Source organism: Hydra vulgaris, chromosome 12 (genome assembly GCF_038396675.1).
Source record: "Hydra vulgaris chromosome 12, alternate assembly HydraT2T_AEP".
In the NCBI taxonomy this organism is placed as follows: domain Eukaryota; kingdom Metazoa; phylum Cnidaria; class Hydrozoa; order Anthoathecata; family Hydridae; genus Hydra; species Hydra vulgaris.
The window spans coordinates 77,822,501-77,833,855 of NC_088931.1; positions in this window are offsets into that span (position 1 = coordinate 77,822,501).

The window sequence follows — 11,355 nt, forward strand, 5'->3', positions numbered from 1 at the left end:
TTATTGTTACACTTGTAGGTTTATTTATTTAAGATATTTATTGTTACACTTGTAGGTTTGTTTATTAAAGATATTTATTGTTACACTTGTAGGTTTGTTTATTAAAGATATTTATTGTTAATCTTGTAGGTTTGTTTATTTAAGATATTTATTGTTACACTTGTAGGTTTGTTTATTAAAGATATTTATTGTTACTCTTGTAGGTTTGTTTATTAAAGATATTTATTGTTACTCTTGTAGGTTTGTTTATTAAAGATATTTATTGTTAATCTTGTAGGTTTATTTATTTAAGATATTTATTGTTACACTTGTAGGTTTGTTTATTAAAGATATTTATTGTTAATCTTGTAGGTTTATTTATTTAAGATATTTATTGTTACACTTGTAGGTTTGTTTATTAAAGATATTTATTGTTAATCTTGTAGGTTTATTTATTTAAGATATTTATTGCTACTATTGTAGGTTTTTTTATAAAAGACATTGAACCCATTTTCAAAAATTGCATCATAAAAATGTTTAACATTAAGGTCGTCATTATAGAGAAAACAATTCATGTTTAAATCTACAATTATAAAGTTTTGCTTTTTTTTAAAGGTATATTTTTTTAACGATTTGTTGTAAAAACATGCTAAGGTTTTCACTCACGCCGTCAGGTGCCGATAACAACAGCTTTATTTAGCACTTGAGCCACCGCAATGAACTTATTTCAAGAGCCTAAGAGAGTCTTCTACTAGAAATATAGTAATATATTTTTCTAAAAATAAAAGCAATATGAAATAATACCTAGTATGAATACTGCTGAATTTGTTTGCAAAGTTTGCAAAGCGTATTCATTATCAAAACAGTCGCAATCTAAACATTTGATGGCTGAAGTAATTAAATAAAAAATTCCATGGTTTGAGGCTCCCTCTAGTCATACCATGAGGGCATGTGTTGTCCTGGTGACATCCGTAAGTTAACAAAAATATTGTATTGTATTTTAATCTTTTATATATTAAAAATAAACCCTTGAATAATAGTAACTGATTCGTTTGTTGTCTTCAACCAATTTATGACTTTCTCAGCACTTTAGTAGCATATTTCTGAGCACATTTAAACATTAGAATTCTGAAATAATATACACCTATATAGCTATCAACTGGCTTCATTTATTTTCAATAAGCACATTCATTTTGTAGCAATAAAATTCAATATGTTTTCTTGAAAGTTTATTTGAAAATTTCAAACCTTCAAACTTATGCAACTCAAACATAGGCTTAAAACAACTCGATTAAATATAGAGCTTATCCAAAAAAATAAAAAAATCATTTAGAGAATTTCCAGCTAATTTAAGTATATGGCATGGATCTAGGAAATGTACCATTAAATGTAACACTTTTGATAAAGTTAATACAAAACCAAATTCAAAATGATTTTTTTAGAGCATGTTAAATCACTTGATTTGGCTTTATTTAGTTAAAAATAACCAATATATATTTTCCGATGAGCTTGAAAAACTAATCGTTTAAAACTAAAGCCTTTGTATAATATATATAACATAAACAACAGGTGTTTTCCAAAGTCCTCGCAAACCAATTAACATGAAGACTAATGCGTCTATAGCTGGAGTACCAAGTTCACCTACAGTAACATCCTTACCAAAATCACAAAATCAATACAGTGATCTGAACTTTTTTTCAAGTTATACTGTTTTTGATTGCCACAGCATAAGGGAACAATATTTAAAATCAGCATCTGTTTTCTGTTTATTACCATAATATGAAAAAATATCATGGAATAAATTAGGATCGCAATTTATAGATGATGCCTTATGTCTTATATAAGATTGTTTGAAGAAAGTTATATGTATGCAGAGAATAAAAATAAAGCATATGTAAAAGAAGTTTTTTTACTTTATTGTTGTATCTGTGACCTTGTGGTTTAAGATATTGATATGAAAATTATAAATATATAAGTAGTATAACCATTTTTCAGCATATATATTATGAGATCTCTTCAACTAGCATGACATGGTATTAACTTAATTATTATTTCTTTGTTGAAATAATAATTGTAAGGTGAGCTCAAGCGTAAATGTATTATAGCTACGCGTAAATGTAATATAGCCTAAGCGTAAAAGAAAACTTGTCCTATTAAAGCATAAAAACTTCCAGATTGTCCAACTTCACTAGCAACACTAGGCATGGAATCGGATTAACTATAACTTCTGTATGAGATAGTAGTTGTAGAATCAATTGAATCTTTTGATTGATATAATAGTCCTGATGATTTATTATTAAATGATTTAATATTGGCACCGTTCCACAAAGAAAGATATAAGTCTTCTAAATCAGGTGAGCAGTATATACATACACTATCCACATCAAATCTAGGAAATATTGTGTAATTATTTTCGTTATATGGTGTCCAAGGTTGTATAACATTGTTAGTATTTACAGGAGAATTGTATGCGTCATACATGCGTAATCTTGATTCCCACCAATTTCCAGATCTACCAACAATATGCATTCTAATATATTTCAAATAAACACTATTACCAGTGCCTGTAGTGTCTTATAATATATTCTTTACCATAAATTGTGTTCATATATCTAAATGTTTCTGAGTATAATTTAATAGATCACAATGATTGTGGTATTGATGGATTTAATGTAATAAAAGGTTGTAACCAATATTTTACTATATTTCTAGTTTTATTGTATAATTCTATTATAAGACTAGTATTAAATGGCGAATCAAATGTAAAGTATCCTCCTAATGTGTAAAGTATCCTCCTAATGTGTAAAGTATCCTCCTAATGCATTAGCAGTATGCACATTACAACCTTGTAAAAAGTTTGCATAAAATGACTAACTAAGTGGGTCAAGTGGAGGAAATAAAAAAATTACAGGCTAAACCAATATAACTTAATCCAGTACTATCTGTAGAAAAAGAATAATCTCCTATGCAAAGTGCATGATCTGCGAATATTCTAAGAAATACGTTACCTGGCACATTATGATAAAGATCTGTCCCTTCAAGTGCTAACCATAGTTTTCTGAGAATACCAGGACCAGAAAGTTGAATAAATATTGTTGTTGCATCAACACCTGTATTTGGTGAAATAGTCTGTGATTTTACTCCAAGACACGTTAAACTTGAATTTGGTATTATTCCTTAACCGTTAAAATTAGGTGCTTTATTATCAAGATAATTTTTTGTAGCAGCATCATTTGAGTTAGTAGGTTCTGCTACATTTATTAATTCATTAGAATTCATATTAATATTGCTAGTAAGATTATTAGTAAAATCTTATGAATTTCGTACTTGAATCTCCTGTATTTAAAATTATTCCTTCAACATTGATAAGTTTATGATAATTGCTATTTTCCATTTTTATTTATAAATTGTTTTTTTTCTTTTAAAATAACTCTTTGACCTATTTGACCTCTTTGATCTATAAATTATATTTTTCTAATTTCAGTTTGTAGTGCCCATATGCTAATGTTTGTATGCCATCTTCTAAAATAACTCTTTTATTGTCTTCTGGGATTTTTGCTATTTTATTGCTCTCTTCTGTGTAAATTTCATGTGAATGAATGAATTTTATGTGAATGAATGAATTTTATGTGAATGGGATCTTATTACATTCATTATTACATTCATTTTCCTAATATGATGCCTTTTATTTAATAAACAATCTTTGTAATCTTCATGTGTTATATATTTCTTAACAACATTTTTCTTTACTCCCTTACATTTTTTGTTACCTTTTCCGTGTACTTTGTAAGAATACAACTTTGATCTGAGTCCTACAAATTCTTCAATTTGTGCTCCTGCTGATTAATCTTTAAACATTCCTATTACTTTCTTATTAACACCAACTTTAAAATTTACATTATTAATTGCTGGGTGTTTTGGGTCAAGTTCACTTGTATCAAATTTGCTTTCAATATCTTTAGAAATATCTGCGTAAAAGTCTTCTTTTTTAATTTCGTATGCAAATGAATCTGTATCTGTGAATAATAGTTTCGCTCGATCAGAATATTTTTTCTTTTATGTAATCGTAATGAAATTCGTTCATTAGTGTTTTGCTCAAATCTAGTATAAACATTTCTCAGTAAATTGGTTTAGCATATTTTAATTTTGTTCTTTTCATATGTATTGATATTAAATTTTCATCAAATATTGTTCTACTTTGAAAGTTAGGTTTCGATGAAAATTTAATAGCTTCATTTCTGTCTGTTACTAATCTAATATCAACTCTGCTTTCAATATTCTCCATTGTTTTTCCAAATACTGCATTATTCATGAGTTTAAAAAAGTCTTTTACGAAATTGGTAGTTGCTTTAGTTCTTAGATTTGTATTTAGTTCAATGTATTCATTTGGCCATGCTCTTTCTTCAAACTTCATACCACTATGAATTTTTGTAATCTTCAATCCTAATCTTTCATACAATTTAAGATTTTTATAATGTAATGCATAATTTTTTTTATTATTCAGGTTATGTACTAATTTTTCAACATTATTAACAGTTATCCTTTCGGGTGCAAGTGGATAATCATTATGTTCATCTTTAGATATTCAGGGTAATCTAAATCGACGTCTAGTATACATGGAATTGATTTCCAGTTCATCAACTCATTTTCATCCATCCATTTAAAACTATGTGTAGGTAGTGGTTTACTCATTGCCCATCCATATAAATTATTAGCATCTAGATATTGGGTGAATGTTGATGGTTTGTTTTGATCATACGCATCATCCTTATACTTATCATTAGATGTTCTTAATCTATTAGATATCATGCTAATACCTCCGCCTATTCCTTTCTTTATCATCAGTATCATTTCATAATCACTTAGCAATTCAAATTTTATTTTGGTTTTCTTTAATGCCACATCCCATGCTAATCCTGGTGATATGTAGTACCAAGCGGGATCTAATTTATAACAATTCATGCAAACATCTCTAAAATTTTCAAAGACGTCAGCTAGTAAAAGCACATCTGAAATAAAAAGATACAAGTCATGATAATCTCTAAATGTTTTGCAATTAAACTCATTCCATACATTTTGTGCATGTGAGTAATCATCGTCACTTATATCTTCCTAATTTAATTTTGAAAAGAATGATTCTTTTTGTGGTAATTGTTTCTCATTAAATTTATTAATAGAATCAACCCAACCATATGGGGATACACCTTTTCTTAGTAACAGATCTAATTTTTCACCTAAATATAATTTTCCGATATTTTGTACTGGTCTTTTGCTAAATTCTTTGATGAAGCATTAAAACTAGAAGGTATAAATCTATAACTATCTAAGAAACGTAGTTCACGCTCAATTTTAACTTTCTTACCCTCTGTATTAATAAACTCATCAACTTTAATCTCTCTAGAAAAGCTAATATATTTTTCTTCATTGTTTGGTATACAACTCAACTTTTCTCCTGATAATTTCTGTATAAATAAGTGAGAATCATAACCAGATAAATTGTGAAATTGTACTAAAAAGAATTTTGGAATTACAATTTTGATGAGCTTTTATTTTGTTTTTTAAAATTTGTGATTTAAAATATTCCAATTAATGGAATATTTTAAATTACAATTTTGATGAGCAGCATCTCTATATTTTCCAGTAATATGACAATGGTCAGGTATTTTATCTTTTTCAAGATCTCCTCCACAAATGTGACATGATGTTGCTACATTAGAATCATGTTTGTTTTCAGGAGTAAATATCATCTTTTTTGGAAATTTAATAATATCACAAATTTTCTTAATATCTTTTTCTAAGCTGCCAACAAATTTATGTGCAACATCATCTATTTCACTACTTGAAGTAAATGTGACTAATTTGCCTTGATAAAAATTTTTATCAAGACATTTAGTATAATAACAGAATGAGCTTGGAATATGTCTTTGATATTGCTTAGTATAGGAATCATTCGGATTTGGTGTACAAGTGTTGATTGGTTTGATAAAACTTTCAAAGTTGGCATACACTACAAACGGTACTCTCATTAATTTATTGTAAATAATAAACTGCATTGTTGAATTTGTGGTGGAAGTTCAATACGCACTGAATCATGTGTGTCACAATACAATTTATGATCAGATAAAGATTCTTCCGAGTTAAACCCAAGTAAACAATTCCTAAAACAATAAACTTTACCACGATGTCAAGATGTTTGTGAAGAAAGTAATCTACTTAAACTTTTTGTTAAACAAGAATGATTAGTTTCACCATTTGAGATTAACAATAAATCTATTAAATGTTTGCGATCATTATTCTTTGATACATGCAAAATATGAACTTCTGAATTTTCATATCCAAATACATTGACACTGATATCTATATTATTTTTCTCAAATTAAGTAATTTGGTTTAATGATACTGGAAACTCTATTTTATCCAAGTTTATTTTTTCAGCTTGATTTTTAAGCTCTTTATCTACTATTTCAGAATTTTTATCTTTTGGATTTAATGCTCTTGCAACACCCCACTTAAAACATTGATTATCTTCATTTTTTATATTAATTATTGTTTTTTTAGTTGCTAAATTATTATTAAGTGGAATGTATGATCTAGCTTTAATAGGATTATACTCAATAATATTTATTTCCATCTTTTCAACAGAAACAAGTCTCCAACCTGATCCTGCCTGTTGATATAATGATAATTATTCTAAAATTTTCTGCTTTGATATTTCATAAAACTCATCTAAATCTGTTGTTTCTAATACAACTTGATTATTCGTTCTAAATACACCAGTTGCGGTTATAGTTGCTTCTGTTTTAATATCAGTACGCTCCATTTCACAATCGAGAACTATATAAACTTTTAAATTTTTATTTTCTTTCAATACTTTAATGGCGCTATTTTTAGCAGCATTTATGAAAGATAAAACATCGTAAGCTTCTATTCCTTTAGCTGTAAATTGTTTTGTAACATTTTTAACAGATGTTTGCGTTAATTTAAATTTTATTGGTTTCCTTTCTTCAACTTTATCATCTGGTTCATTTTTACTTTTAACTTCAACTTTATCATCCGGTTTTATTTATAACTAATTTATTGTATACATTTTTAAATGAGTTGATTTTTTGATTAACTTGATTCTTAATTGCATAAGGTACGTATGACACAATCCAATCTGCAATAGAAATTAAATTTACTTTTTAGCCAACTTGCAGTAGATTGAGTTGGTTTTTATTCAATTGGCGTGTTCCCAATTTTTGTGTGCTCAACAGGGTTGTCTTCAACAGAGTTGTGCACTAACGCTTCTAATAATTCACTTTTTTGCATTCTATAATAATATTTAATTTTTTGCTCTTTTGGGATTTGTTGTAATTCTCTGAAAAGCCTCAGATGGAAGTGTGAGCAAACCTTGTTGCTAAACGTTGATTCTTATTTCTCCAGCACTATTTAGGTTTGTAAGAGCCACTTGCTCATATTCATGGAGTTTAAATCTTTCAATTCCATCATCAACAGTTGATTTTTCTGTAAAATTTAATACTTCAGAAGTTGTCATTATGTTTTTTTATATACAGTATAAAAATTTTTTTTTTGTTAACTAATAATTGTATACAAAATTACGCCAATCGAAGACCTCGACCGCGTACTTTTTTAACTAGATCGTCTATTCTTATAGCATTTTCATTTGATGCTTTTTTTACTGATCTTATTGCAGAATTCATCATTGTTTTATTAATATTTGTTGTTACTTCATCTACATTATTTTTTAGATCTTTAGATCCATTATTTTTTAAATTTGAAATTATTTCTCCAGTTTTTTTATTAGCAGCAGTATTTGGTTGTGAAAATATTTTTGAAGATGCTTTATCAATTATTTATTTTCCTTTTTCAACTGCAGCATTTCTAGCAGCTTCTATTAATAATTTTGAATGTTTTCCTGTTGATTTAGCAGCAGTTATTGCAGTTTTTTCTAAATCGCTAGCAGCCAACTATTTCAACATAGCTGATGATGCTCTTGTTACATTTGACGCTGCTATTCGTTTAAATAAAATTTTTACACTATCGAATATACCACTTCCTCCAATAACATGTTTCTTTACATATCTCTTATTATTAACAATTAGCATTTTTTATGTACTATATATTTTTTTTATATGCATTGATATATAATTATAAATTATTTTGTATTGCTTTATACTGTTCACTATTCATAACATCTTGCCGTAATAATTCATCACAAATTGCAACAGCTTCATTTCTTGATCCAGAGTTATCTGCTTTCCATGCAGCTATACGTAATTTAAGCATTTTAATTAGTGCGTTAGGGTTGCTAGAAAGGATTATAGTTTGTAATCCTGTTCCCTTTGATTCACGCTGTCCATTTTTCTTTATATCTCTCCAAATCGGAGTTATTATTTCTCTGTATTTTTCGCTCCTAGATGACTTTGGTTTGTATGGGTTTTCAGTAGAAATTGCATGTGTTTGTATTAATATATCTCAATAATTTTTAAGATCATTTCCATTATATATTGCCTTATTAGGATTAAACTTTGTTATCAACCCCCAAAGACCGGGAGTAAACTAATATGTCTCACCATCAATATCATCATCATTAATAAATATTGGCTTTTTTCCGATATATAACATATCGTCTTTAGAATATATTTCAAATATTGTATCTGTAGACTTTTTACTATTAGTATACATTCTTAGATAATCTGTTGCAAATTTTCCAAGCCTCTAGTCTTTATTTTCTTCATAAGAAGGATTTAGTTCTTTATAAACATGCTCAGCCAGTATTTCAGGATGAGCATTTGAAAAAGTGAGTGCAAATTTAATAGCTTGATCGTTCAATTTAGATATGTTTTCTTTTAATCCAGCTTGACTATCAATTAATGGCCTGTAAAATTTTTCTAAGTCTAGCTGTAAATTAAATTTACCCATCTTTTCATATAAATTATTCTGCTGTATTCTTTTTTTAATACCTAAGAACTCTTTAACGATTTGATCTCTTTTTTCAGGATCTTCAATTTTTAGAAATGACATTTTGCTTTTTTATAAAAAAGATAAAAAAGCACAACATAACGATTTATGGTGTGTTTTATGTTTAATGTTTTATTTTAATACATTATTTTGTGTTTTTACGTTTACATTTTTACTAAATCTACTTTGGAGTATATTAAGTGCCTCATCTCTTCCTTGTTTAATTAATGATTCCTTAGTTTGTTCATTAATTTCAGCTTTTATTTTTGTTCTAATTTGTTCAAGCATGTCTTCAAATTTGACAAGTTCACCAAGTATTAATTCAAATTCATTTTCATTTATATAACCATCTACTAGAGCTTTAGAAATATAATCACTTATTGTATTTAGTTTTGAATCAGCAAGTACCTTAATCTTTTCATGCTTTTCTGCTTTTAAATTCAATTTTTTATAAAGTTGTTCTCCTAATAATGATAAAATACCTGGTCCTAATGCTGCACCCTCACATACAATAACTACTGGTGCCGCAATTATTGTTGATAAAAATCCAATTCCAATAGTTCCAAGTGTCATAATGCTTGCTAGTTATGAATTATCAATTGAAATGTTGAAATTATTTTTACAGCTCTACTTTTTACTTAAAATATTTATTTTTTCTCTCATTCTTTTTAAGAATGGAATATTAGCAAATGGTGAACTTGGTCCTAATAATAAACCTGATCCTGTTGATATACATCGAGATCTGTCATTACCACAACGTGAGTACAATTCATCACCTACAGAACCTTCCTTACTCCATGGCCTCAAAACCAGATCCTGCACCTGTCATTTTAACTCCTTGTCCATTCTTTTTTAAGTACACAACACCCCTTCCAGCAATTTTATCAACCATAGCTGATCTAGCTGCTGAACCTACTCCTGTTAATAGTCCTGCTGCAAGTTAATAGTCCTTTAGCAATGTTAATAGTCCTTAAGCAACGCTTGTAGTGCTCCAATAAATCCTCTCTCTATTTGAGAGTTGTGAGCTAGTTGTTTTTTACTTAAATTAATTATTACACTAGTACCTTTTTCATATGCTCTTCTAATTCTATTCAACTGTGTATTTGTTACAACTAAAACATGTTCACCATTAAGATCTGAACGCTATAACTTAATACTAGCTCCATAACCATCTTCAATTGCTTTTTTAAGTTTTTCTAATTGCCCTTGCGAAACATTTATATTAATATTAGTATATTTACTCATTTTGTTTTATATATACAATAGAAAAAAATTATTTTACTTCTCTTATATGAAATGTAAGAGTTTCTTCTCCTCGTAAATTCAAAAAAATTCCATTTTGATCAAGCAATTTATTTTCCATTTTAGTTATTGTTTTTAGTGTTACTGGTAAATAAATTAAATTATACGGCTCTAGAGCAATTTTATATCCAGGACCTACAGTTGGGAAAAAAGAATATACAACGTTATCAGTTCCTCCATTTATATACAATGATTCTATTAAACCACTTGTAATACGTATACTATTAACATTTAATATGTTTACTATATTAGTTGATATATTGTAGCCTGCTGAATTTATTCCACTGTCAAAACCAAAAACAGTTTTAATTGAATTTGAAGTTGTAAAATCAACTTTATGACCAGTTGCAATAGTTAAAGCTGATCTAAATATATAATTATTTCCTTCAATTGTAATATTTGCAATTCCTGAACTTGTATCACCGTTTCCTGTCATAACCAATTGAATATATTTATTTATATCAGTAATTTCATACCATCGATCAGGAATGTTTACATCCTTCCAAGTTGCTCCATTATTTGCGCTATATCTAAAATTGTTGTTTGAAGAATTAATATTAGGAAAACTGTATTATGTCTCTAACCTAACTAAAACCATTTCATATTCTCTATCTTCTCTAAGTGGAATAATAGGGCCAGGCTTAGTTTTTAAGATATTGCTATTTCCACTCACTAATAAATATGTCATTTTGTTTTTATATATACAAGAAAAAAATTTTTTTTTTATAATTTTGAAAAAAAAAATTAAATTTTTTTTTTTAAATTTGCAAGTTGGTATATAAAAGTTATCTAATCCACTTCTATATTTTCCATAACCTCTTTTGGGAGATAGATCTATAATAACAAATCCGTGAGGCTCTGACCAAGCATCTTTACAAAATTTTACAAACTCGTCTTATGTCATATCACTTGAAACATGATCTTTATAAATAAGATTTAAATTCTTTGAATCTTGTGGAAATAAGCAAATAAAATTTGTATTTTCTCTATAGTTTACCTAGGTAACATTAAATAATTTTGAGCAAGATATAAACAATCTACATTACTATGTCTTCCTCTTATATAACATTTTTCACACTTATTTTGTTTTGTTAATTGTAAATCATCAAATAT